This window comes from Schistocerca cancellata, chromosome 2 (genome assembly GCF_023864275.1).
Source record: "Schistocerca cancellata isolate TAMUIC-IGC-003103 chromosome 2, iqSchCanc2.1, whole genome shotgun sequence".
Classification (NCBI taxonomy): domain Eukaryota; kingdom Metazoa; phylum Arthropoda; class Insecta; order Orthoptera; family Acrididae; genus Schistocerca; species Schistocerca cancellata.
Window position 1 is genome coordinate 1,136,642,238 of NC_064627.1, and position 27,829 is coordinate 1,136,670,066.

A 27,829-nucleotide genomic window follows, 5' to 3' on the forward strand; every position below is an offset into this window, starting at 1 on the left:
GCTGCCACAGAGGCATTCCGAAAATGGCAGAACTACGAGCCGTAATTTCCCTACAGCTCAGCAGTCCAGATCAGTTGATCCTATTTTTATGTGTATAGATTAAAGCGGTGGGTGAAAATTTGTACCCGCGTCTTCTGCCTACTTGGCAGGTGCGTTAGCCACTACGCCACCGCCGCGCGGAGTAGCTGCGCGGTTAGAGGCGCCATGGCACGGATTGCGCAGCCCTCCCGCCGGAGTTTAGAGTCCTCCCTCGGGCATGGGTGTGTGTTTTGTTCTTAGCATAAGTTAGTTCAAATAGTGTGTAAGTCTAGGAACCGATGACCTCAGCAGTTTGGTCCCTTAGAAATTCGCCGGCCGAAGTGGCCGTGCGGTTAAAGGCGCTGCAGTCTGGAACCGCAAGACCGCTACGGTCGCAGGTTCGAATCCTGCCTCGGGCATGGATGTTTGTGATGTCCTTAGGTTAGTTAGGTTTAACTAGTTCTAAGTTCTAGGGGACTAATGACCTCAGCAGTTGAGTCCCATAGTGCTCAGAGCCATTTTGAACCTTAGAAATTCACACATATTTGAAAATTTTGAACCTAAGCCACCTTGGCTCATCGATTTCTAAAACAGCACGAATAACCCTGGCACGATTCCCGCCTCTATCCTCTTTTTCACCGCTGCCTCGGTGTGTTTTAAATTCTCCCTCACACAAGAACAGAATTGCCGAAACCATCTTCTGGAATAGCATATACATGGAAATAATGTCATTGTGAGACCCGTAGAGTCTGTGAAATTCTCATCTTACCTGACCTTAATCCGTGTGACTGGCTGTGAAGTTATCTGAAAGATGTTGTGTTCATTGCTGCAATTACGAACGTAGCTGTATTGAAGGCAGGCATTGCGCAAACGCATTCTGAACGTCATCCCAGAGACACTCCGCTATGTTGTGGAACAGGCTTCTTCTCGATCTCAACTTGTTACAGAAAACGGTAGACAGCATACTGGACATGGCTTGCGCCACTCTCGCGACAGTTAGAAACCGATGTGATTTTACTACTGATGCGGTTTCTGGCCCCAGGGCTGTTAAAAGTAGATATCAATTGGCTCTTTATGCCGTTTTCCGTGCCAGGACAAAAACCGATGTCATTTTTCTTTTTATGCGGCTTTTGGCCTCAGGACACTTAGAAACCGATTTTTCCCATGCGATGTGGTACGACCTTGCCGTGGTCGATGGGCTTACCTAACTAACAGTGCCACAGCTGTTGACTGCCGAATTTGTGCACTCATTCACATTGAACAGTAGGGATAGTCGTCGTATAGCGCTTCATCTGTCGTTTTTAGCCAACGTCAGTTACGTTAAGAAGCTTACAGCGCCATTTGTTGGTAAAAATTGTTGTTATTACTATTATTTTGTTCCATGGCGTTTCCCCTTACGTCAATAATATGCTGTTTAAATTTGACGTCATTCCGAGCAGCGGTTCTCTGTCTACAGCGTTTTGAAACTGGAACTTTAATTATCGACACCCGGTACGTACCAGCACTGTAACTCCAAGAAAATGAATTTGCTTACATATGTTTCATGCTGCATTGAGCAGTACTTGAGTTTTTGTTAGCTGGTTGTAGTATTCAATAGGTCTACGATTATTATTTTGTGTGTGTGTGTGTGTGTGTGATTGTGTGTGTGAGTGTGTGTGTGTGTGTGTGTGTGAGTGAGTGTCTCAGCGTGCACCAGGTAGACGATTTCACACTACTATGATGGTTCATTTCATTAGTTGATTCGCAATGGGCAATATTCTCGTTTCAGCTACTACTTTTTGAAGTGTTCTTTTATCAGTTCTACAAGTGGCTTCTTTTAACTTTTACGTCTCTTTGGCCATTTTCTGGTCGCTGGACAGCTAGGTGACCTGTTCTCATGCAAAATCAACTATCGCTTGTAAATGGCGTAACAGTGGGTATTAAACAATGGTGAAAAATAACCCATAATTATCTTATCATTTCAGAGGCACAAAGTTGATGTTAATCAACATCTACATGGATGCTCTGCAAATCACATTTAAGTGCCTCGCAGAGGCTTCATCGAATTACCTTCACAATAATTCTCTGTTACTCCAATCTCGTACAGCGCGCCGGAAAAACGAACACCTATATCTTTACGTACGAGCTCTGATTTCCCTTATTTTATCATGGTGATCGTTTCTGCCTATGTAGATCGGCGTCAACAAAATATTTTCGCATTCGGAGGAGAAAGTTGATGATTGAAATTTCGTGAGAAGATTCCGCCGCAACGAAGAACGCCTTTGTTTTAGTGATGCCTACCCCATATGCCGTATCACGTCAGTGCACTCCCTCCCCTATTCCGCGAGAGTGTCCTGCCAATAAAACGCAGTCTTTGGTTAGCCTTCCCCACATCGTTTTCTGTGTGTTCCTCCCAATTTAAGTTGTTCGTAATTGTAATACCTAGGTATTTAGTTGAATTTTCGGCTGTTAGATTAGACTGATTTATCGTGTAACCGAAGTTTAACGAGTTCCTTTTAGCGCTCATGTGGATGACCTCACGCTTTTCGTTATTTATGGTCAATTGCCATTTTTTCCAGCATACAGATATCTTTTCTAAATCGTTTTGCAATTTGTTTTGATCCTCTGATGACTTTAGTAGTCGATAACCGACAGCGTCATCTGCAAACAATTTAAGATGACTGCACAGATGGTCTCCTAAATCGTTTATATAGACAAGGAACAGCAAAGTGCCTATAACACTACCTTGGGGAACGCCAGAAATCACTTCCGTTTTACTCGATGACTTTCCGTCAATTACTACGAACTGTGACCTCTCTGACAGGAAACCACGAATCCAGTCACATAACTGAGGCGATATTCCATAAGCACGCAATTTCACTACAAGCCGCTTGTGTGTTACAGTGTCAAAAGCCTTCTGAAAATCCAGAAATACGGAATTAGTTTGAAACCCCTTGTCAATAGCACTCAACACTTTATATGAGTAAACAGCTACTTGTGTTTCACAAGAACGGTGTTTTCTAAATCCGTGTTGTCTGTGTGTCAGCAGACCGTTTTCTTCGAGATAATTCATAATGTTCGAACACAGTATACAGGGTGTAAACGGTATAACGCGCCAAAATTATACAGATGGTAAATCTCGGTGTGCTTGACAAAAAAGTCAAATGACATTTTCTTGTATCATGTACTTCATTTTTGTATTATTAAAACCTAATGCTCGTAGGATAGATACACTCCTGTAAATGGAAAAAAGAACACATTGACACCGGTGAGTCAGACCCACCATACTTGCTCCGGACACTGCGAGAGGGCTGTACAAGCAATCATCACACGCACGGCACAGCGGACACACCAGGAACCGCGGTGTTGGCCGTCGAATGGCGCTAGCTGCGCAGCATTTGTGCACCGCCGCCGTCAGTGTCAGCCAGTTTGCCGTGGCATACGGAGCTCCATCGCAGTCTTTAACACTGGTAGCATGCCGCGACAGCGTGGACGTGAACCGTATGTGCAGTTGACGGACTTTGAGCGAGGGCGTATAGTGGGCATGCGGGAGGCCGGGTGGACGTACCGCCGAATTGCTCAACACGTGGGGCGTGAGGTCTCCACAGTACATCGATGTTGTCGCCAGTGGTCGGCGGAAGGTGCACGTGCCCGTCGACCTGGGACCGGACCGCAGCGACGCACGGATGCACGCCAAGACCGTAGGATCCTACGCAGTGCCGTAGGGGACCGCACCGCCACTTCCCAGCAAATTAGGGACACTGTTGCTCCTGGGGTATCGGCGAGGACCATTCGCAACCGTCTCCATGAAGCTGGGCTACGGTCCCGCACACCGTTAGGCCGTCTTCCGCTCACGCCCCAACATCGTGCAGCCCGCCTCCAGTGGTGTCGCGACAGGCGTGAATGGAGGGACGAATAGAGACGTGTCGTCTTCAGCGATGAGAGTCGCTTCTGCTGTGGTGCCAGTGATGGTCGTATGCGTGTTTGGCGCCGTGCAGGTGAACGCCACAATCAGGACTGCATACGACCGAGGCACACAGGGCCAACACCCGGCATCATGGTGTGGGGAGCGATCTCCTACACTGGCCGTACACCACTGGTGATCGTCGAGGGGACACTGAATAGTGCACGGTACATCCAAACCGTCATCGAACCCATCGTTCTACCATTCCTAGACCGGCAAGGGAACTTGCTGTTCCAACAGGACAATGCACGTCCGCATGTATCCCGTGCCACCCAACGTGCTCTAGAAGGTGTAAGTCAACTACACTGGCCAGCAAGATCTCCGGATCTGTCCCCCATTGAGTATGTTTGGGGCTGGATGAAGCGTCGTCTCACGCGGTCTGCACGTCCAGCACGAACGCTGGTCCAACTGAGGCGCCAGGTGGAAACGGCATGGCAAGCCGTTCCACAGGACTACATCCAGCATCTCTACGATCGTCTCCATGGGAGAATAGCAGCCTGCATTGCTGCGAAAGGTGGATATACACTGTACAAGTGCCGACATTGTGCATGCTCTGTTGCCTGTGTCTATGTGCCTGTGGTTCTGTCAGTGTGATCATGTGATGTATCTGACCCCAGGAATGTGTCAATAAAGTTTCCCCTTCCTGGGACAATGAATTGACGGTGTTCTTATTTCAATTTCCAGGAGTGTAGTATACGCATTTATGTTTACGTAGTCAACCGACAGTACACGGCGTACCGAGCTTATTGCCTACAATGACGGGGCGGCCAGGGAAAGGCAACGAGCCGACCAGAGGATTGAAATCATTAGACGTGTACATCGACGTGGTGTGATAATCAGGTGGTACCGAAAAAAGGAATGTAAACTGTTTTTGGGTTGTCAAGAATGTGTAATTCGCTTTACGTGAATTGAATACAACCAGTCTGTTTCTCAACAAGTCGATAACGAAGGTCGTAGTAGTAGTGACAAGCTAATATCAAACACAATGTATTTCCATTAGTACAAATTCAATCAATCACCAAGTAGATAGTTGTGCATTAATTACAATCAACTGTTTCACCTTTTTACGGCAATGCCATAACGAATACTAAATTCACATTACTTTCCTTCTGTACAACAACATCGTAACGAAAAGAAAACCCATTACTCCGTTTCCTCTTACACCAATACTACAATAAATGTTCGAAATGACTAGCATTCGCTTCTACAGATGCTTCATTACGGCGAACCCAGTTTCGTCGCAGCCGTTCACATACATGCACATTGGCCTTTATGGTATTTGCAGCATCTAAAATCTTCTGCGTCAATTATTTACTGGATCAGCATAAACAAGTTCCTTCATATGGCCCCAAAAGTAAAACTCCAGTGGATTTAAATCAGGGCTGCGTGCTGGCCATCGACGTGAACCCGAACGCCCGATCCATCGTCCTGGAAATCGACTATCCAAAAATCTGCTTACTCTGTGACCAATGTGGGATGGAGCACCATCGTGGAGGAACCACATGTAATGACGTATGCCTAACGGAATGTCTTCTAACAACGTTGGTAGCAATGTTTCGTCTAGAAACGGTCGGTAATAGTTACCAGTCAAACGTGCAGGTAAAACATAGGGACCAATAATGTAATTATCGAGCATACCCGTCCACACATTTACGGAAAATCGTCGCTGAAAATGTGTTGCCGCTACGTGGCGAGGATTGTGCACACTCCACGTGTGCATGTTATGGAAATTAGTTATTCCGTCGCGAGTGAAACACGTTTCATCTGTGACGAGTATTTTGTTGACAAAATCATGCGGCGCACTGTGTAACAAAAACCGCTCTGAGAATTCACATCGTGGAGGGAAATCTTGGTCTTCCAGTGCTTGTACGCGTTGAATTTGGTAAGGCCGCAGACGCTCCTCTTGCAAAGTGCGAGTCCGCAGCTCGTGGTCGTGCGGTAGCGTTCTCGCTTCCCGTGCCCGGGTTCCCGGGTTCGATTCCCGGCGGGGTCAGAGACTCTCTCTGCCTCGTGATGACTGGGTGTTGTGTGATGTCGTTAGGTTGGTTAGGTTTAAGTAGTTCTAAGCTCTAGGGGACTGATGACCATAGCTGTTAAGTCCCATAGTGCTCAGAGCCATTTCAACCGTTTTTTTTTTTTTTTTTTTTTTTTTGCAAAGTGTGATGAATGACAGTGTGCGATATACCCACGTGGCGGGCGATGCTTCTAGTACTCTGAGAAGGATCCTCCTGGATGCGGTCCAGAATTCTTTCCTTAGCTTCCAATGTACGATCGGCGCGTTGTGGGCCTCTGCCTTCTGCGCGGGGCAGTAAAGAGCCACTATCTCTCAAATACGTACTCGTCAGTTGTATTTTGTCATAATGTAACAAAAACGGAAAGCATATCACAACAGAAGATACGTTTCGCATACAGACGAAAATTTACAAAGGTGCAGATAACTACTGTACTTTATTAAGATGTAAATGCATAATAATCTCATACAAGTAGAGAATTACAATGACACAAACCTTTGATGCACAGCAGCAAATGTCGTCGCTCGGTGTATTACAATGACGCAGCCACTCAGGCCGCAGTTGCCTATGTGTTTACGATTTACGCTCGCGATGTCAATACGCGCAGCGGACAATAACAGGAACTGATTGCTTACGTCCGTGCACGGCCAAGTATCAACTTTTCCAAAACCATTATCCTGAGACGAACTGTTTTTTTTTTCTGGGACAACCGTAGGAAATACGCAAACATGTTACTAGACTTTTTTGTCAAGCGTTGCGAGATATGCCATCTGTATAATTTTGGCGCCTTATACCGTTTTCACCCTGTATGTTCCAAAATCCTGCTGCATATCGACGCTAATGATATGGGCCTGTAGTTTAGTGCATTACTCCTACTATCTTTCTTGAATACTGGTGCGACCTGCGCAACTTTCCCATCTTTGGGAACTGATCTTTCGTAGAGCCAACTGTTGTATATGATTGTTAAGTATGGAGCTATAGTATCAGCATACTCTTGAAGGAACGATACTGGTATGCAGTCTGGACCGGAGGATTTGCTTTTGCTAAGTGATTAAAGTTGCTTCACAATTCCGAGGATATCTACATCTACGTTACTCATATCGACAGCTGTTCTTGATTCGAATTCTGGAATATTTACTTCTTCTTTCGTGAAGGAATTTCAGAAGGCTGTATTTATTAACTCTGCTTTGGCAGCCCTGTCTTCGGTAGTATCTCCTTTGCTATCCCTCAGAGAAGGCGTTGATTGTGTCTTGGTGCCGGCGTACTTCACATATGACGAGAATCTCTTTCGATTTTCTGCCGAGTTTCGAGACAGAGTTTCGTTGCGGAAACTATTAAAACCATTATAAGAATTAAATTTTGAACTTCTGTAAAAGATCGCTGATCTTGGGGATTTTGCATCTGTTTAAATTTGGCATATTTGTTTCGTTGTTTCTACAACAGTGTTCTGACCCGTTTTGGGTACCAAGGAGGATCAGATCCGACGTTTGTTAATTTATTTGGTATAAATCTCTCAGTTTCTGCCGATACTGTTTCTCTGAATTCAAGCCACATCAGGTGTACACTTAATTTGTTTATTTGTAAGGAGTGGAGATTGTGTCTCAGAAACACATCTAGTGAATTTTTATCTGCTTTTTTGAATAGATATATTTTTCATTTATTTTTGGAGGATTTGGTGATTACCGTATTCAACCTCACTCGATAACCCTGTATTCCCTAATCCCAGTATCCGTTTTGATACTCGTTGTTGTCTCAGGATTATTTGTTGCTAAGTGGTCAAGTGTGTTTTCACAACCGTTTACCATTCGCGTGGGCTCATGAACTAATGGCTCGAAATGGTTTTCAAAGAAAACGCTTAACACCATCTCGGATTATGTTTTCTGTGTAACTCCAGGATTAAACATGTATATTCGCAAACATATCGAGGTTAAGTTAAAGTGACCGACAACTACAATGGTGTTAGTCGGGCACGTGTTTGAAGTCAATCTCAATTTTTCTTTGAACCTTTCAGCAACTGTAACATCCGAATTGAGATGTCGGTAAAAGGATCCCATAATTGTTTTATTTTGGTTGCCAAGAATTACCTCCGCCCATACTAACTCACAGGAAGTATCTACTTCAGTTTCGTGACAAGCTATATTACTTCTAACATCAACAAACAACGCCACCGCCTACTGTGTTCAGCCTATCCTTCCGGAAGACCTTTTCTCCGCAAAAAAATTCGGTTGATCTTATTTCCGTCCTTAGCCAGCTTTCAGAGCCTATAACGATTTGAGCATCAGTCCTTTTTATAAGCACTTGGAACTCTGGTACTTCCCAACACTCCTAAGACGATTAAAAAAAAAAGGTTCAAATGGCTCTGAGCACTATGGGACTTAACTTCTGAGGTCATCAGTCCCCTAGAACTTAGAATTACTTAAACCTAACAAACCTAAGGACATCCCACACATCCATGCCCGAGGCAGGATTCGAACCTGCGTCGGTAGCGGTCGCGCGGTTCCAGAATGTAGCGCCTAGAACCGCTCGGCCACACCGGCCGGCCACGATTTAAAACTTTCACATCGATGGTACATGTGTATCTATATTCTTTCTGCGGTCAGCCTGTATCCTTAGTGACTGAAGCCCTATTTGTTTTTTTCCGACACCCTCAAACCTAAAAACCGCCCTGTCCTCGCCACTTAGCCCCTGCTACCTGTGTGTAGTGGACTCCTGAACTATTCAACTCTGAGTAATGGTGTGTTCCGTTAACAACTCACCTGGATATTCACGGCTAGAAAAATTTAACTGTTCACAAACCACAGTTTTTAAAATACGCTCTATACCTCTTCCAACGCCAAGGATACTCTCCTGTCAGAAGCAATGAAACTTAAATAAACTATTCGATATTGACAATGACACCTCAAGGCTTCTTATATGAAGGATATTCTCGTTGATACTTGAAGAATATCGGTGAACAGCTTTTTAAATGTGATAAAGGTACGCAAACCATAGTGCTATGCGCTATGTGCCTATCCGCTGCTCCATCCTCCAGTTGGGGCCAAATGTACGAAAACATTTGAGAAATATGTGGTCAGCACACTGCTCTCCTGCTGTTACCTTCGATTTTCACTCTCTATCAAATCGATTGTCAACTTTCACTACTGGACATCGAACCAGAAAGCTCTGTGTGGCGATTGTAAACGCTGGCAGCCAATTTGGAGAACTTCATGTAACAGCGTACACTGATTTTAGTTAATTTTCTTTCAAATATCTTAAGCCTTCTATATTTTTATGCTAGAGGAGGAGTGTGATGTATGTAAAATGCCCATACGGACCTTTTCCCTGTTACAAGGGAAAACATATGAATCACGGCCGATAGTAGATATGATGTGTGGCCATGTGTTTGACATGTTGTATAAAAATTTGAGATTTTTTCTTCATAGTATGCGAATTTATCAAAATTTGTTCTGCTTAGAAATTCTGTGCAGTAAGGTTAGTTATTAAGTAACTGTGTTTGCTGTAATATTAGTTGCAGGGCAACAATGATTATGATGATAACCAGTAATGGAGTTCTGCTACAATAATGGATAAATCATTTTGGAATATACAAGGGGCGTTTGAAAAGTCCGTGCAAAAGCCGAGAGATGGCACCAGTGGCGAGTATCGAGGTCATGTTTAGTAAGTAGCATCTTTGGAAAGAATGCGCACCAAGTTTGTCATATTGGTCTATTTTTTGCGTTTGGCATTCGTGTGAATCAAGGAAGTCGAGTGATTGTCAAAAAATGGACGAAAAAGAATTTCGTGTGGTGATTAAACATTACTTTATGAAAGGCAAAATGCCTCAGGAGACTAAAGAGAAGCTTGATAAACATTACGGTGACTCTGCACCTTCGATAGAACATTTTATAAGTGGTTTCAAGGTACACTCGTGGTCTAGGAGTAGCGTCTTTGATTCATAATCAAAACGTCTTCGGTCCCGGGTTCGATTCCCGTCACTGCCTAAATTTTGATAAATAGTCAGCATTGGCGGCCGAAGACTTCCGGCATAAGAAGTCAGCCTCATTCTGCCAACGGCCTTGCCAAAGAGGGCTGAGGAGCGGATAGAGGTTCAGGGCACTCTCTTGTCTTAGGGGTGGGAAATTGCCCCTAAAGACGGAAGAATCAGCAATGATCAACGACATGAGGATGCAGAAGGCAATGGAAACCACTGCATTAAAGACTCGTAACGTGTATCCACAGGACATGTGGCCTGTATTTGAAGAAGTGTCATGATGATCTCTCCAGTGGCAAAAGATTCAGGAATAGTCCCCCATTCGGATCTCCGGGAGGGGACTGCCAAGGGGGAGGTTACCATGAGAAAAAGATTGAATAATCTACGAAAGGATAACGTTCCACGAGTCAGGGCGTGGAATGTCAGGAGCTTGAACGTGGTAGGGAAACTAGAAAATCTGAAAAGGGAAATGCAAAGGCTCAATCTAGATATAGTAGGGGTCAGTGAAGTGAAGTGGAAGGAAGACAAGGATTTCTGGTCAGATGAGTATCAGGTAATATCAACAGCAGCAGAAAATGGTATTACAGGTGTAGGATTCGTTATGAATAGGAAGGTAGGGCAGAGGGTGTGTTACTGTGAACAGTTCAGTGACCGGGTTGTTTTAATCAGAATCGACAGCAGACCAACACCGACAACGGTAGTTCAGGTATACATGCCGACGTCGCAAGCTGAAGATGAACAGATAGACAAAATGTATGAGGATATTGAAAGGGTAATGCAGTATGTAAAGGGGGATGAAAATCTAATAGTCATGGGCGACTGGAATGCAGTAGTAGGGGAAGGAGTAGAAGAAAAGGTTACAGGAGAAAATGGGCTTGGGACAAGGAGAAAGACTAATTGAGTTCTGTAACAAGTTTCAGCTAGTAATAGCGAATACCCTGTTCAAGAATCACAAGAGGAGAAGGTATACTTGGAAAAGGCTGGGAGATACGGGAAGATTTCAATTAGATTACATCATGGTCAGACAGAGATTCCGAAATCAGATACCGAGCGAGGTGGCGCAGTGGTTAGACACTGGACTCGCATTCGGGAGGACGACGGTTCAATCCCACGTCCGGCCATCCTGATTTAGGTTTTCCGTGATTTCCCTAAATCGCTCCAGGCAAATGTCGGGATGGTTCCTTTCAAAGGGCACGTCCGACTTCCTTCCCCGTCCTTCCCTAATCCGATGAGACCGATGACCTCGCTGTCTGGTCTCCTTCCCCGAAACAACCAACAACAACAACCGAAATCAGATACTGGATTGTAAGGGGTACCCAGGAGCAGATATAGACTCAGATCACAATATAGTAGTGATGAAGAGTAGGCTGAAGTTCAAGACATTAGTCACGAAGAATCAATACGCAACGAAGTGGGATACAGAAGTACTAAGGAATGACGAGATACGTTTGAAGTTCTCTAACGCTATAGATACAGCAATAAGGAATAGCGCAGTAGGCAGTACAGTTGAAGAGGAATGGACATCTCTAAAAAGGGCCATCACAGATGTTGGGAAGGAAAACATAGGTACAAAGAAGGTAGCTGCGAAGAAACCATGGGTAACAGAAGAAATACTTCAGTTGATTGATGAAAGGAGGAAGTACAAACATGTTCCGGGAAAATCAGGAATACAGAAATACAAGTCGCTGAGGAATGAAATAAATAGGAAGTGCAGGGAAGCTAAGAAGAAATGGCTGCAGGAAAAATGTGAAGACATCGAAAAAGATATGATTGTCGGAAGGACAGACTCAGCATACAGGAAAGTCAAAACAACCTTTGGTGACATTAAAAGCAACGGTGGTAACATTAAGAGTGCAACGGGAATTCCACTGTTAAATGCAGAGGAGAGAGCAGATAGGTGGGAAGAATACATTGAAAGCCTTTATGAGGGTGAAGATTTGTCTGATGTGATAGAAGAAGAAACAGGAGTCGATTTAGAAGAGATAGGGGATCCAGTATTAGAATCGGAATTTAAAAGAGCTTTGGAGGACTTACAGTCAAATAAGGCAGAAGGGATAGATAACATTCCATCAGAATTTCTAAAATCATTGGGGGAAGTGGCAACAAAACGACTATTCACGTTGGTGTGTAGAATATATGAGTCTGGCGATATACCATCTGACTTTCGGAAAAGCATCATCCACACAATTCCGAAGACGGCAAGAGCTGACAAGTGCGAGAATTATCGCACAATCAGCTTAACAGCGCATGCATCGAAGTTGCTTACAAGAATAATATACAGAAGAATGGAAAAGAAAATTGAGAATGCGCTAGGTGACGATCAGTTTGGCTTTAGGAAAAGTAAAGGGACGAGAGAGGCAATTCTGACGTTACAGCTAACAATGGAAACAAGGCTAAAGAAAAATCAAGACACTTTCATAGGATTTTTTGACCTGTAAAAAGCATTCGACAATATAAAATGGTGCAAGCTGTTCGAGATTCTGAAAAAAGTAGGGGTAAGCTATAGGGAGAAACGGGTCATATACAATATGTACAACAACCAAGAGGGAATAATAAGAGTGGACGATCAAGAACGAAGTGCTCATATTAAGAAGGGTGTAAGACAAGTCTGTAGCCTTTCGCCCCTACTCTTCAATCTGTACATCGAGGAAGCAATGATGGAAATAAAAGAAATGTTCAGGAGTGGAATTAAACTACAAGGTGAAAGGATATCAATGATACGATTCGCTGATGACATTGCTATCCAGAGTGAAAGTGAAGAAGAATTAAATGATCTGTTGAACGGAATGAACAGTCTAATGAGTACACAGTATGGTTTGAGAGTAAATCGGAGAAAGACGAAGGCAATGAGAAGTAGTAGAAATGAGAACAGCGAGAAACTTAACATCAGGATTGATGGTCACGAAGTCAATGAAGTTAAGGAATTCTGCTACCTAGGCAGTAAAATAAACAATGACGGATGGAACAAGGCATTTCTGGCCAAGAGAAGTCTACTAATATCAAATACCGGCCTTAATTTGAGGAAGAAATTTCTGAGGATGTACGTCTGGAGTACAGCATTGTATAGTAGTGAAACATGGACTGTGGGAAAACCGGAGCAGAAGAGAATCGAAGGTTGCAAGTGCTACTCTGAGATGAAGAGGTTACCACAGGAAAGGAATTCGTGGCGGGCCGCATCTAACCAGTCAGTAGACTGATGACAAAAAAAAAAAAAGTGGTTTCAAAATTTTCGGAGTGACCATATGGGCACAAGTGATGCTGAACATTTTGGACTCCCTGCGGAGGTTACGACTCCACAAATCATTAATAAAATCAATGATATGGTGATAGATGACAGAAGAGTTAAGGTGCGTAAGATTGATAGTGTTGAGGGCATCTCGAATGAACGGGCACATAATATTTTGCATAAACATTTGGACATGAGAAAGCTACCCGCACAATGGGTAACGGATTGCTCACGCTTGGCCAAAAACGGAATCGCGTGAAGTGTTGCAAGGATGGTTTACAGCTGTTCAGGAAGAATCCGCAGGACTTTAAGCGTCGTTTCGTCACTGTGGATGAAACATGGATACATTACTATACTCCTGAGACCAAACAAGAATCTAAACAATTTGTTACCAAGGGATAATCTGCACCAAAAAAGGCGAAGACCATTCCTTCAGCCGGAAAGATTATGGTGACTGTCTTTCGGAATTCGCAAGGGATAATCCACATCAACTATCTGGAAAAGGGTAAAACTATCACAGGCGCATATTATTCATCGTCATTGGACCGGTTGAAAACCCAGCTGCAACAAAAACGCCAGCGATTGGACCACAAAAAGTCCTTTTCCATCACAACAATGCACCAGTACACACCTCAGCAGTGGAGGTCACAAAATTAATGGAAATAGGATTCTAACTCGTTTGACATCCCCTCTACTCTCCAGACCTGGCTCCCTCAGACTACTGTTTGTTCTCCAATTTAAAGAAAAGGCTGGCGGGACAAAGATTTTATTCAAACCAGGAGGTGATTTCAGCAACTAATAGCTACTTTTCAGGCTTGGAAAATCCCTATTATTCGGAAGAGATCAACAAATTAGAAAGCGTTGGACGAAGTGTGTAAGTCTAAAAGGAGACTATGTCGAAAAATAAAAAAAAGGTTTACCCCAAGGTTTTGCACGGGCTTTTCAAACGCTCCTCGTAGTCATTATTTGTTTAGAGGATTCTCACGAAAGGCAAGGAGCTACATTCGTTTCTCGATCCACCAAATAGGAGCGTGCCCACCACTCCTGTTGGGAAGACGATTTCTAGTAACAAACCAAAGGTTGTGACAGAACCATTTGCCTCTCATATGCTTCTTCCAGGATTGTTAGTCTGGCGAGGTGTGCAAAGTAAGTTCTGCAGAGTTTGGAACGTAGGACAGAAAACCTGGTGGAGTTGAAGCAGTGATTCCTGTGGAGCAACTGGTCAGAGAATTCCCTCGAAATGTACGATTCATGCTGTGATTCCGGATCCAACAAACGTTTGACAAAAGCTAGATTAGGCTCTGTCTTATTAGTCAGAGGGTAATGCAGCTATTCACTAATTTCCAGAATTCTGGAAGGCGACGCCAGCAACTGTATGGTCTACCAAATTATGCAATAAATTCCAAAAATCCGTCGAAGTTATAATATTAATATTATTTACTTATGACTAGTTTCGAGCCTTATGCTCATTATCAAATCATCCAGTATGCCATGCAATACCATACATTACGACACCCTCATGACCGTTCGTTATAGTGAAACACAGCATTGTGAAGTAGTGCAGAACTGAACTTCATTCACGTTACGGTAGGCGAATGAAGTTCAGTCCAGCACTACTTTACAATAATGTGTTTAACTAAAATGAACAGTCATGTGGCTGTCGTAATGAATGGTATTGCATAGCTTAGTGGATGATTTGACAATGAACGTATCAACAGTCATCAATAGCCGTAAAAAAGGAAATTAATGTTGCAACTTGGACGGTTTTTTGCAGTTTATTGCATCACTTCGTAACCTATTTATCCTCGACATCCTTTCTTCCATTAACGGTAGTTCAGAAAGCAACGGAAGAGAGGACCTGATTAGGTTGAAAAGCTAATAGGGGTTGCGAGAGAGGTCGTTAGTGGCACTCAGACAGCCCACTCATTAGGACCATTGTCCTGTAATAGCATGAGTCTGGGCAGGGCCGGATTAAGGGCCGAGTGACACAATTTGCGGCGTGGGCGGCCAGGCTGTGAGGTGTGCAACATCTAGGATTTCTATGCAATTGCATCTGTACTCTGCAAACCACTGTGAAGTTCATGGCACGTTCATGGCACGTTCATGGCACGATCATGGCACGTTCATGGCACGTGCCATTATAGCTGCTATTGCTGTATCTTCCTGTTCCACTCACGTATGAAGCCCAGGATGAAATATTGCTTAAATGAGTCTGTGTGTTCTTTAATTAACATAATATTGTTCTTAAACTCCCTATAGGAGGAATAAGTAGGGACAGTTGTACAGTCTATTCGCAAATTCATCACTTAAAGCCAGTTCTTGGAATTTGGTTAAGTAGGCTTTCTCGGGATAATTTACATCTGCCAGTTCAGTTTCTTTAGCATCTCCGTGACTCTCTCCAATGGGTCAAACAAACCTGTGACCATTCCGTGCTGTCCTTCCCTAGTTCTTCTTTTTTTGTCATCAGTCCTCTGACCGGTTTGATGCGGACTGCCACGAGTTCCTCTCCTGTGGCAACCTCTTCATCTCAGAGTAGCACTTGCAACCTACGTCCTCAATTATTTGCTGGATGTATTCCAGTCTCTGTCTTCCTCTACAGTTTTTGCCCTTTACAGCTCTCTCTACTGCCATGGAAGTCATTCCCTGATTTCTTATCAGATGTCCTATCATCCTTTTCCTTGTCAGTGTTTTCCACATATTCCTTTCCTCTCCGATTCTGCGCAGAACTACCTCATTCCTTACCTTATCAGTGCACCTAATTTTCACTATTCGCCTCTACCACCACATCTCAAATCATTCGATTCTTTTCTGTCCCGGTTTCCCACAGTCCATGTTGCACTAAGATACAATGCTGTGCTTCTTCCTCAAATTAAGGCATATGTTTGATACTAGTAGACTCCTCCTTGCAAGGAATTCGCTTTCTGCTCTTTCCACCTATCCCCTCTCTCCTCTGCATTTAACAGTGGAACTCCTGTTGCACTCTTAATATTACCACCCTCGCTTGTAATGTCACCGAAGATTGTTTTGGTTTTCCTGCACGCTAAATCAGTCCTTCTCAGCCCTTTTCTGTATACGTTCGATATTTCGTGTCAGTCCTATTTGGAACTGGCCTCACACACTTGAGCAACATTTTTGAATGGTTCCCACGACTGATCTGTGACTGCATTTCCCCAGTATTTTTACCACCTGCTTTATCCGCGAGCCTATTCATATCCCTAATAAGTGTTGCATTCAGGTATTTGTATGAGCTGGCTGATTCTGTCACTCACTCATATTGTACTCGTAAAATACTACATTTTTTTCGGTATGAAAATAAAATTTTACATTTTTGAACATTTAAGCAAATTGACTACCTTTTGCACCACTGTGAAATCTTATCAAGATCCGCACTATTTATGCAACTTCTTTCGGACAGTACATCATTAGAGATAACTGCATAATCTGCAAAAAGTCTGAGGTTACAATTAATATTGTCTGTAATGTCATTAATATACAACATGAACAGCAAGGACCACAACACGCTTCCCTGAGGCATACGCGAAGTTGCTTCTATATCTCACAATAACTCTCCATCCAAGATAACATCCTGCGTAATACCTACCAAAAAAATGTTCAACCCAGCCATAAATTTCGCTTGATGCCTCGTATGACTGTCCTTTTGACAATAAGCCTAGAATTGGAACTGAGTCAAATGCTTTTCGGAAATGAAGAAACACTGCATTTTCCTGACTGCTTTGATCCAAAGCTTCCAGTACGTCGTGCGGGAAAAGCATGAGTTGGGTTTCGCAAGATCGATGTTTTCGAATCCAAGCTGATTTACATAGCGGATGTCATACTGTTCGAGGTAACTGATTGTGTTTGAGCTGAGAAGAAATTCTAAAATCCTACAACAAATCTCTGTTAAGGATATTGGACGGTAGTTTTGTGGATGACCTCTTGTAAATGAGTAAATGGGTGTCACTTGTGCTTTCTTCCAACTCCTGAGCATCGTTTTTTTTTTCTTTTTTGAAGTATCTCCGATAGATTATACTGGATGGCTGTAGTTGAAGTGCAGCTAGTTACTGAAATGCAGCATGTGCTGTAATTATTGTATGGCACCCAATCTTTGTAGGTTGCTAATGCGTTAATGCGGAATCTATTTTCGCTGTAAGAAAAAAAAAATTCTAACTTTCTCCACCACTTGCAAATGTTTGCGCCTTACACTGTACGACAGTATAACATTCATGCTGCTATTTGGCAAACCATGACGTCAGTGAACAGTGTGGCTATCGAGAAGAAAGAGTGCGCTGTTAGTGAAACTGTTTTATGTGAGCGGCAGCAACTACAGTGCTGCGTTGAGGGAGTATCGCCGGCTAAAGGGTTTGTGGAGAGGCCTGATGTTAAAGAGTTTAAAGAAGATGATAATGGTATTCGAAAACACGGGTGAGCTAGTTGTGGCACCTGCAAGAGGCAGCCGTGCTATCGTGGTGGAAGTTACTGATGAGATTGCTATTTCTGTTTCTGTACGTGTCGTGGGTACTGCTAGTGCTCGGGCAGTGTCACGAGATTTATTCATCCCATGTTCAACAGTGCGGTATGTTTTTCAGTCTATGACACGTACTCGTGCCAGACAGTGCAGCAACTGTAACCTCATGATCCGCAGCAACGTTCTGCATTTGCTCCTCGATTTCTGGCACTGATCGAGGCTAACGACAAGTCGCCGGGCACTTTATGGAACGACGACGTATATTTTACACGACAGGGTGCAGTGAATACACAGAAAATCCAAATTCGGGGTGCAGTGAAAACAGCTTGTTGTTCATGAAGAGCCATTGCAATCGCCATATGAGACTGTGTGATGTGGATGCAGACTTACCTCAGTTTTCGGTTCGTTCTGCTTTGAGGAGAATACTCCAGAGGGCCTGTCAGCTGTACCGTGACGTCTGCACGTTATCCAGGCTCCTCGTATAACATGTCATTCCTGCTTTGGAAGAAGGCAGCTGTGAGGAAACCACTATTTTCATGCAAAATGGTGCAACACCTCATGTCGCTCGCCCTGGGAAGATCTGCTCAATGCAACCTCCCAGAGGTTTTCCGGATGGATGGGCTACAAGATCACCTAATATGAAACCATGTGACTTTTGATTCTGGGAATACCCAAAAGAACGCGTTTACCCGTGGCACTTTATCTGATCTGAATGGCAGTACACAGAAACACGTTTCTCAGATTCCACCGGAACTGCTGCGAGCAACTGATTCTCACGTCGTATTATAGATGCTGTATCTCGTCGACGACTCCAGTGCCCATATTCAACAAACTGTGACAGTTATAATAAAATCAACATTATGCCTTTCTTTCTTGTTCGGCCTGTTCTGCCCACGTACCTTTGCTAATCCATTACAAATGGGCACATTTGTGAAAGTCTTTCTTGCATCCACAGCGCCAAATTTGGGCCTGGTAGCCAAAATTGGAAATAATTTTTTTTTTCAGCGTAAATCGGTTGCGTTTTATCGCATTAGAACGTCGATATGTTTCTGTGAATGGTTACACTGTACTTATATCCACCCAGTTGTAATAAAAGGGCTTATCTCAGCCGCAAATTTAGTATAGAATATTAGAGGGATTCCGTCGGATCGTGGAGCTTCGTTCAGTTGAACGATTCTGTGCTGTTCAACAAAATCTTCAAATTTAATCACTTAAGGGGACCACACCGTGGTTCATGTCGAAAAAAATCGATTTTCGGTTTTCATCATATTTCGATAGATTAAGGTTTTATTTAAGTACTCTGAAAAGGATTTCGCTGAAAAAAATTTTTTTAGAGCATTTTCCTACCACATTGTTTATGTGCCACGCCCACTTTTCTGCCTCCCACTTTTCTGCATATATTTTAAATCTTTATATGCCATACATTGCACGTTAGGGATTTTTTTTCCACTCCCGAGTGCTTCGGCTATCCTTGGAATGCAACGGTCGGTATTCTTTTGTTTTTGCTGTTTGTTAACAACAGGCTTTCAAACATGCGGTTAATTTTGTTCAAGTGTGATTGCGAGTAGTTGTTATACTTACGTTTGCTTTGCTTGTTTACGTGTGTTTTGTTGTGCTTATTGAAGATGAAGAAACGTAAAGGCATTTTCAAGAAACGACAATTTCGAGAAAACAAGTTTAGAAGCTTTCTGTACAGAGGTTATGTCGCCTGGCACCGATGTTTCTACTTGTAATTCTTCGACAAGTGCATCATCAAAGAGGCTATCACCATTTCAAGAGAGTTACAACGAATTTACTATAAGTGACAAGGGGTGCAGTAACATTATTATAAATTTGAGAATATTATCAGATGTAATTTCGAAATTTGTACAATGTAGACAGTGTGGTGAGTCACAGAGTGTGAAAATTTGTGAGAGTAACAATGGGAGAAAAGGCCTAGCAATTGCTTTGGATTTAATTTGCACTAAATCCTCAGCTGTGATTTCATTTATGAGTGCAGTGGCACTTATGAAATCAATACCATATTAATTTATGCCTTAAGACCCATTGCCAAGGGCATGGCTGCAGGGAGAACATTTTGTTCAATGATGAACTTACATCAGCCACCAAATATATTTGAAAAAGTGACTGCAATATTATAGAAAGCTGTATGTGAGATCAGTGTGGAAAGCATGAAACTGGCTGCTAGGGAAGCAGTGGAAGAAAATGATGGATGTTCGGATATTGCAGTTGCACTTGATGGAAGTTGGCAGAAAAGAGGACATACTTCTGTGAATGGAGTAGTGACTGCCATGAGTGTGTTCACCAGTATAGTGTTAGATGTGGAGATAACGTCTAAATATTGCAAATGTTTTAAAGTCATTGAACATAAAGAACACAACTGTGTGACTAATTTTAGAGGAACAAGTGGTGGTACGGCAGTTTATGGAGTACAACAAATATTTCATCGCTCTGTAGAAACAAGAGGTGTACGGTACACCAAATATTTGGGCGATGGTGACAGTAAGGTATACAACAATGTGGTGAACTCTAATCCATATGGAGATGCCATTATTAGCAAAATAGAATGTGTACACCATGTTCAAAAACGTTTGGGAACAAGGCTGAGAAAACTGTTTATATGAGAGGAAAAAAATTAGAAGATGGAAAATTTTGGACCAGACAGGGTCGGTTAACTGAAACTGAAATAGAAAACTCGCAGGTATACTATGGGCAGGCAATTAGGAGAAATAAAGAAAATATGGAGGCAATGAATAGAGATGTTTGAGCCATATTCTTCCATAAGTCCTCCACTGATGATAAACCATGTTATGGATTGTGTCCATCTGCAGAAAATTTGTGGTGCAAATACAATAGGGCTCAGGCAACTGGAGAATCTTATTCTCACCAGCATTCTCTTCCTGCTGCTGTTATTACAGCAATTAAACCTATTGTTCGATACTTGGCACATCCTGACCTTCTAAGGAAACGTCTGCATGGGCAAAAACAGAACCCAAATGAATGTTTCAACAGCATAATTTGGAACTGACTTTCTAAAACTGTATTTGTAGGCATGCATGCAATATTGGAAAGTGTTGGGTACTGAAAGAGCTGGGAATTAATCATGGTGAAATTATGATCACTGGGCTTCAACATTGCGATAAAATGAGGATAGGTTTATGCAGACAGGTCTGCATCTAATATGGCCAAGAAAGCAAGACAAACGTCCGCGAAGGTGGAAAAAGAAGCTGAAAGACCTGCTAGAGACCAAAGAAGGGCCATCATATGGAGCAGGATAGTCTGAATTAACTGTAAGCTACACATTTCAAAAGTTTTTTCTTTAAAGTCAATTTCCCGCAAAGTAAAATTTTCAGTACATATGCCCCATTATACCAGAAACTATCATAGGTAAATGAATGGAATTTTCAGAGACTCTGCGTAACATAAAAAGCCACCTCTGGTACTACATTCATTAATAGCCTCTAACAACCCTACCACAACAAAGGTATAAAATTAATTATGATTGTAGTGTTGCTCACGCTGCTAAATATTGCATTTTCGGGCAACAACAAAGTTATATTATGTGGCAGGTGTCATTAGAGCACAGTTAATAAAGCCATTTCTTTAAATAATGGATAAACTAGGCACTCATCTTTTCGTGTTTCCCACGCTGGTCTCGTTGTGAACTCATGGCTCAATCGTCGAAAATCTAGGTAGTGATGATTCCAAACTCGGATGTAAAGAGGCCTAGGTGTTATTCTGCGATATTCAGAAGTTTTATAGATGTGTTTCATAAACCATTCTTGAAGATTTCACTTTTGGAAGTTAGGACAATGGTGATGCAAAAAAAGTAATCAGCACTCCGAATTTAAGTTACACTTCTTTATTACTTTTGTTGCAATATCACGAAACTCGTTCCAAAACATCACTTCACAATATAAAACATACTTGAAAATATCTTCCTCACTGTTAAAGTTCACATTTCAAAAACTGACTACAATTTGCGTCTTATTAACGTGACAACCAAAGCTTGACTCTCTAATAACCGCTTACGCGCCCAAAAATCAGAGTTACAAGTACGTCAAAGATCATAGTGACAAAAGAAATAATACACATAAGAATAATATCATTGCAATATATACATATCGATTTATCGAAGTACCTCTACATTAATGAAATCAAATCTGAATGTTGTCACAGAAATATGTTAACTATTTTACAGAAACACAGTAGACTATTGCTGGTATCTAGAGGTTGAGGTGAGGTGCCGTAATGGTTACGTAGTTCAAGTACCATTACAAGCCCTCCATGAGGAAGTTCACAAAAAAAATATTTTCTGCAGAAAATACTTATTATTTTTTGTTAATAAATTTTAAAAGTTATTTCTTAAAAACTATATAATGGATAACACAGACTTTAGTACAGTTGCCTGCCTCTATTAGCATCATGTAACATACAGTAAAAATTTTAAGATCCTGCATCAAATACACTCCTGAAAATTGAAATAAGAACACCGTGAATTCATTGTCCCAGGAAGGGGAAACTTTATTGACACATTCCTGGGGTCAGATACATCACATGATCACACTGACAGAACCACAGGCACATAGACACAGGCAACAGAGCATGCACAATGTCGGCACTAGTACAGTGTATATCCACCTTTCGCAGCAACGCAGGCTGCTATTCTCCCATGGAGACGATCGTAGAGATGCTGGATGTAGTGCTGTGGAACGGCTTGCCATGCCATTTCCACCTGGCGCCTCAGTTGGACCAGCGTTCGTGCTGGACGTGCAGACCGCGTGAGACGACGCTTCATTCAGTCCCAAACATGCTCAATGGGGGGCAGATCCGGAGATCTTGCTGGCCAGGGTAGTTGACTTACACGTTCTAGATCACGTTGGGTGGCACGGGATACATGCGGACGTGCATTGTCCTGTTGGAACAGCAAGTTCCCTTGCCGGTCTAGGAATGGTAGAACGATGGCTTCGATGACGATTTGGATGTACCGTGCACTATTCAGTGTCCCCTCGACGATCACCAGTGGTGTACGGCCAGTGTAGGAGATCGCTCCCCACACCATGATGCCGGGTGTTGGCCCTGTGTGCCTCGGTCGTATGCAGTCCTGATTGTGGCGCTCACCTGCACGGCGCCAAACACGCATACGACCATCATTGGCACCAAGGCAGAAGCGACTCTCATCGCTGAAGACGACACGTCTCCATTCGTCCCTCCATTCACGCCTGTCGCGACACCACTGGAGGCGGGCTGCACGATGTTGGGGCGTGAGCGGAAGACGGCCTAACGGTGTGTGGGACCGTAGCCCAGCTTCATGGAGACGGGTGCGAATGGTCCTCGCCGATACCCCAGGAGCAACAGTGTCCCTAATTTGCTGGGAAGTGGCGGTGCGGTCCCTTACGGCACTGCGTACGGTCTTGGCGTGCATCCGTGCGTCGCTGCGGTCCGGTCCCAGGTCGACGGGCACGTGCACCTTCCGCCGACCACTGGCGACAACATCGATGTACTGTGGAGACCTCACGCCCCACGTGTTGAGCAATTCGGCGGTACGTCCACCCGGCCTCCCGCATGCCCACTATACGCCCTCGCTCAAAGTCCGTCAACTGCACATACGGTTCACGTCCACGCTGTCGCGGCATGCTACCAGTGTTAAAGACTGCGATGGAGCTCCGTATGCCACGGCAAACTGGCTGACACTGACGGCGGCGGTGCACAAATGCTGCGCAGCTAGCGCCATTCGACGGCCAACACCGCGGTTCCTGGTGTGTCCGCTATGCCGTGCGTGTGATCATTGCTTGTACAGCCCTCTCGCAGTGTCCGGAGCAAGTATGGTGGGTCTGACACACCGGTGTCAATGTGTTCTTTTTTCCATTTCCAGGAGTGTAGATTTTTCAGAAATGGGTTAAATACTTGGGTAAATTAACATGGGTTAGATGAGCAGGGTGTGGTCCCCTTAATGCATCGTTTACACAGGTCGTTGTGTATACAATATACACTAATAGGTGGGAAAAGTACAACAGCGTTTAACTGCTGGCCGGCCGCCACTGTGCCTGCCAGCTTCTTGACAACGTTGCCGCGGGACCGTCAGACAACCGCCGGATCCGGGATTTACGGGAGCGCTCAGCTGCGGAATGCTTCGGAAGGTGGAAATTCTTGCGGGCGGCGGTATTTCAGGTCGGTGGCGGGCGGCTATGAAATCTCGCCAGCATTTATTGCGGTGTGCCGGCTGCCAGGCGTAATGGCTGCGCCAGAACATATTGCGGGCTGCGGGGCGGCCGCGCGGCAGGTATTGTGGGTCACCGCCCCCACCACCTCCGTCGCCGCCGCCACCCACGCCGCCCCCGGCGCTGAAGCGGCGCCCGGCGCTTCCGCAGGTGCAGCCAGAATACTGGGGCAATTTCCGGATGCCGGCAAACGCTGTCGATAGCTGGCTTTCTGCCCGAAAGCTGCATTCGGTTACATTAATTATTCACGTAGAGAATTTCCTCGGAATACTTGTAGTTTGCATTTTAGTTTACAAATCTTCCAACTGAAAGCCAGTTAAATTGTTGGATTAAGAAGACTAAGAGGAAGCTAAAGATTAATACCAAGAAATAAACTAGCAGTCTGTGTAACATCTGTGTTTAATATGACGCATGAGAAATGAACTCACTTTACTATTACTCCGCTAGATTAAACACACCACCTGTTACTTCCATATGTACAAATGATGTCCCTTTTGTGGGTGCTATTCGGAAAGTAATGTCCGACAGGTCGCGAAATGGAAACCACTGTGAAAATAAAACATGTTTTATTTCCATCAGTTAGCTACACCTTCCAGTTACTTCTCTACGTGGTTGCCGCTCAGACTTTAGCGTTTGTCGTAGCTTTGCACCAAATTTCCAGTACCCTCGTCTAAGAAGGGACCGCCTGTGCTTTTCACTAACTCTCAACGCTGGTCTACAGCTCGTTGTGCCAAAACGTTTTCTTTATACCGAGCGGTTCATGTGAGCAGAGATGAAACTCAGGTGCAGCAAAGTACGGGTTGTATTGTGGGTAATCAGACACTCCCCACAGGGAACGCTGCCGGAGCATCGCCGGCCGGTGTGACCGTGCGGTTCTAGGCGCTTCAGTCTGGAACCGCGTTACCGCTACGGTCGCAGTGAAACGTCCCCATTGAACAATTTTACTTGACTGTGCTTAAACTGACACACAATGTTTTTTGCGCAACGCAATCTGACTTTCAAAAATCCCTACAAAAGAATGGCCCTGACTAACATTAACCTATACCTTTCACAAATCACTTACCTCACAAAAATCTTCATTACTCGAACTACTGCAATACAGCGAGCGCCACTACTGCCAGCTAAATAAAAGATTCAAACTACGGAAGGCACTAACTACGGATAGGCATAGTTAGCAAATGAAAGATTTTAATAGAGAACAAACACTGTATTTACCTTAATAGTGTTGAAAAATCATAATATACATAGCAGTTCATCCAGTCTTACAAATTTCAAAACTCCGCCATTTCTCTCCTCACATCCACCACTGCTGGGCCCGCATCTCGTGGTCGTGCGGTAGCGTTCTCGCTTCCCACGCCCGAGTTCCCGGGTTCGATTCCCGGCGGGGTCATGGATTTTCTCTGCCTCGTGATGGCTGGGTGTTGTGTGCTGTCCTTAGGTTAGTTAGGTTTAAGTACTTCTAAGTTCTAGGGGACTTATGACCACAGCAGTTGAGTCCCATTGTGCTCACAGCCATTTGAATCACTGCTGGCGGCTCACCTCCAACTGCGCAACGCTACGCGCTGTTCACATCCAGCTGCCCAACACTACAATGGCAGACAACAATGCAAACTAGCCACAGACTGCACACAGCACAGCCAGTAATTTTCATACAGAGCGCTACGTGGCGTTACCAATAAGAAAACCTAAACAGCCTACTTACAGCAGGTTCGAATCCTGCCTCGGGCATGGATGTGTGTGATGTCCTTAGGTTAGGTAGGTTTAAGTAGTTCTAAGTTCTAGGGGACTGATGACGACAAATGTTAAGTCCCATAGTGCTCAGAGCCATTTTTTGCAGGAGCATCATCATTGCCCCTGCAGAATGTGGGCGACAATTGTCGTGAAGAAAGGAACCCATGACAGTTATGTGTGCTGCATGACATTCGGCGAAATCTCTCACCAGGCTCTCATACTTGGAGGGAGACACCATTCTCTAGGCATCTTTACACGCTGACTGTGCTCTCAGAGCTAAAAAGAGAGACGTGAAGCGATCGACGGGCATGTTGGAGTAATTGTCCAACACATCTGAGCAAAGTTTCAGTAGGCTTTCGCTGTGATTTCCATTTCGTGCCCGATCGGACCTTACTTTCCAAACAGCCCTCATAATTGCGGCAAATTTAAATGGATCCTTTCAAGGATAAACGAATGTAATGAGTGTCAGTATAAACTAACACAGAAAATTGTGAATTGAAGACATAAAATCTGAAAATGAGTCTGTGATCACACTTTTGGCACTTTATTTTACAGGTCCGTCTTGATCACTTAAATTTTTACGTTTCACTATGACCGGTCTCCGCTACTGCCATCTTCAGATCATAAAATATTCTGATGTTGTCGTTGATACCACAGGATAATATTTTATGATCGGAAGATGGCGGTAGACGAAACCACTCATAGTGGAATGTAAAAATTTATGTGGTCAAGAAGGACCTGTAAAATAAAGTGAGAGAAAATTGTGAGTGTCGCTAAACAGCGTCTCTTTTATAATGATTTCCCCAAATTAAAATTAATGAAAAAGTTATGCAATTCCGTATAAGTAAAGTTAAAATGCTGGAAGATTTAATTTATGAAAACAGGTTAATAACTAGAGCACAGTGTTCAGATGTTTTGAATGCGACATTAACGAGAACTTAAAAGGCACAATTTGTACTGCTTAAAAAACTCACTACAGCAATTTCTGCGTTTCACAGTAAGAAACGTCTTATAATTTTTCAGTTATTAGCCGTGATATTGTTATCCACGGTAACTCATTTTCAAAGTTTTCGTCTTATAAAAATGCACATTAAGAAAAATACTTCATAGCTATCCACTTTCTTCTTGAGAACAATGATTATACGACTAGTTACAACTCCTCATACCGGGACTGATGATCTCGCTTTTTGGTCCCATCACACCCCTCAATCAAAACAATCAATCATGCCTCGTACATTCTCTAACGTGTAAATCCACATTGAGTAACAATGACTCCAATTACACTAGCAGAGTATTCACTGGCTGCGTGCAGCAAACGTCCAATTGACCTGAACAGTGGTACATTCTTGGATACGTTAATTATTAACACCTCAGCACAAACACACATTTGCTGGCAGTACTTCCATCTTATTTCGGTGAAACAGGAAAGACTACACAGTGGGTATCCTATTCACAAACCATATTTGAATACATGTGGTTTGTGACGATATCGTGTTACGCTTTGGAATTCAGCAGTGACAGCATCTCGGCCTACCGAGTTTATAGTTCTGCAGTGTTGATGCATGCAAAATTTGGGATCTCATAAATGTAGCGGCATTGATAGGTGCAGGCTGGCTGTACTGAATGCTACGCAGGATCTACACTATAGAGCCAAAGAAACTGGTACACCAACATCGTGTGGGGCTCCCACGAGCACGCACAAGTGTCGCAACACAATGCGGTATGCACAAGACTAATGTCCAAAGTAGTGCACTGAGACAATGAATCCTGCACCGCTGTCCACAAATCCGTGAGAGTACGAAGGGGTGTAGAACAGCACTTTAAGGCATCCGACATACGCTGAATAATGTTCACGTCCGAGGATTTTGGTGGGCAGTTGAAGTGTTTAAACTGAGATGAGTGTTCCTTGAGCCACTCTGGACCTGGAGATGTCGCATTGTACTGCTGCAATTGACCAAGTCCCTTATAATACACAATGGACATGAATGGATGCAGGTGATCAGGCAGAATGCCTACGTATGGTACATGTCACCTGTCAGAGTCGTATCTAGACGTATCATGGGCCGATATCACTCCAACTCCACATTCCTCACACCATTACAGAGCATCCACTAGCTTGAAGAATCCCCAGCTGACATGCAGGATCCATGGATTCATGATGTTGTCTTCATACCCGTACACGTCCATCCGCTCCATGCCATTTGAAACGAAACTCGTCCGACCAGGCAGCATGTTTTCAGTCA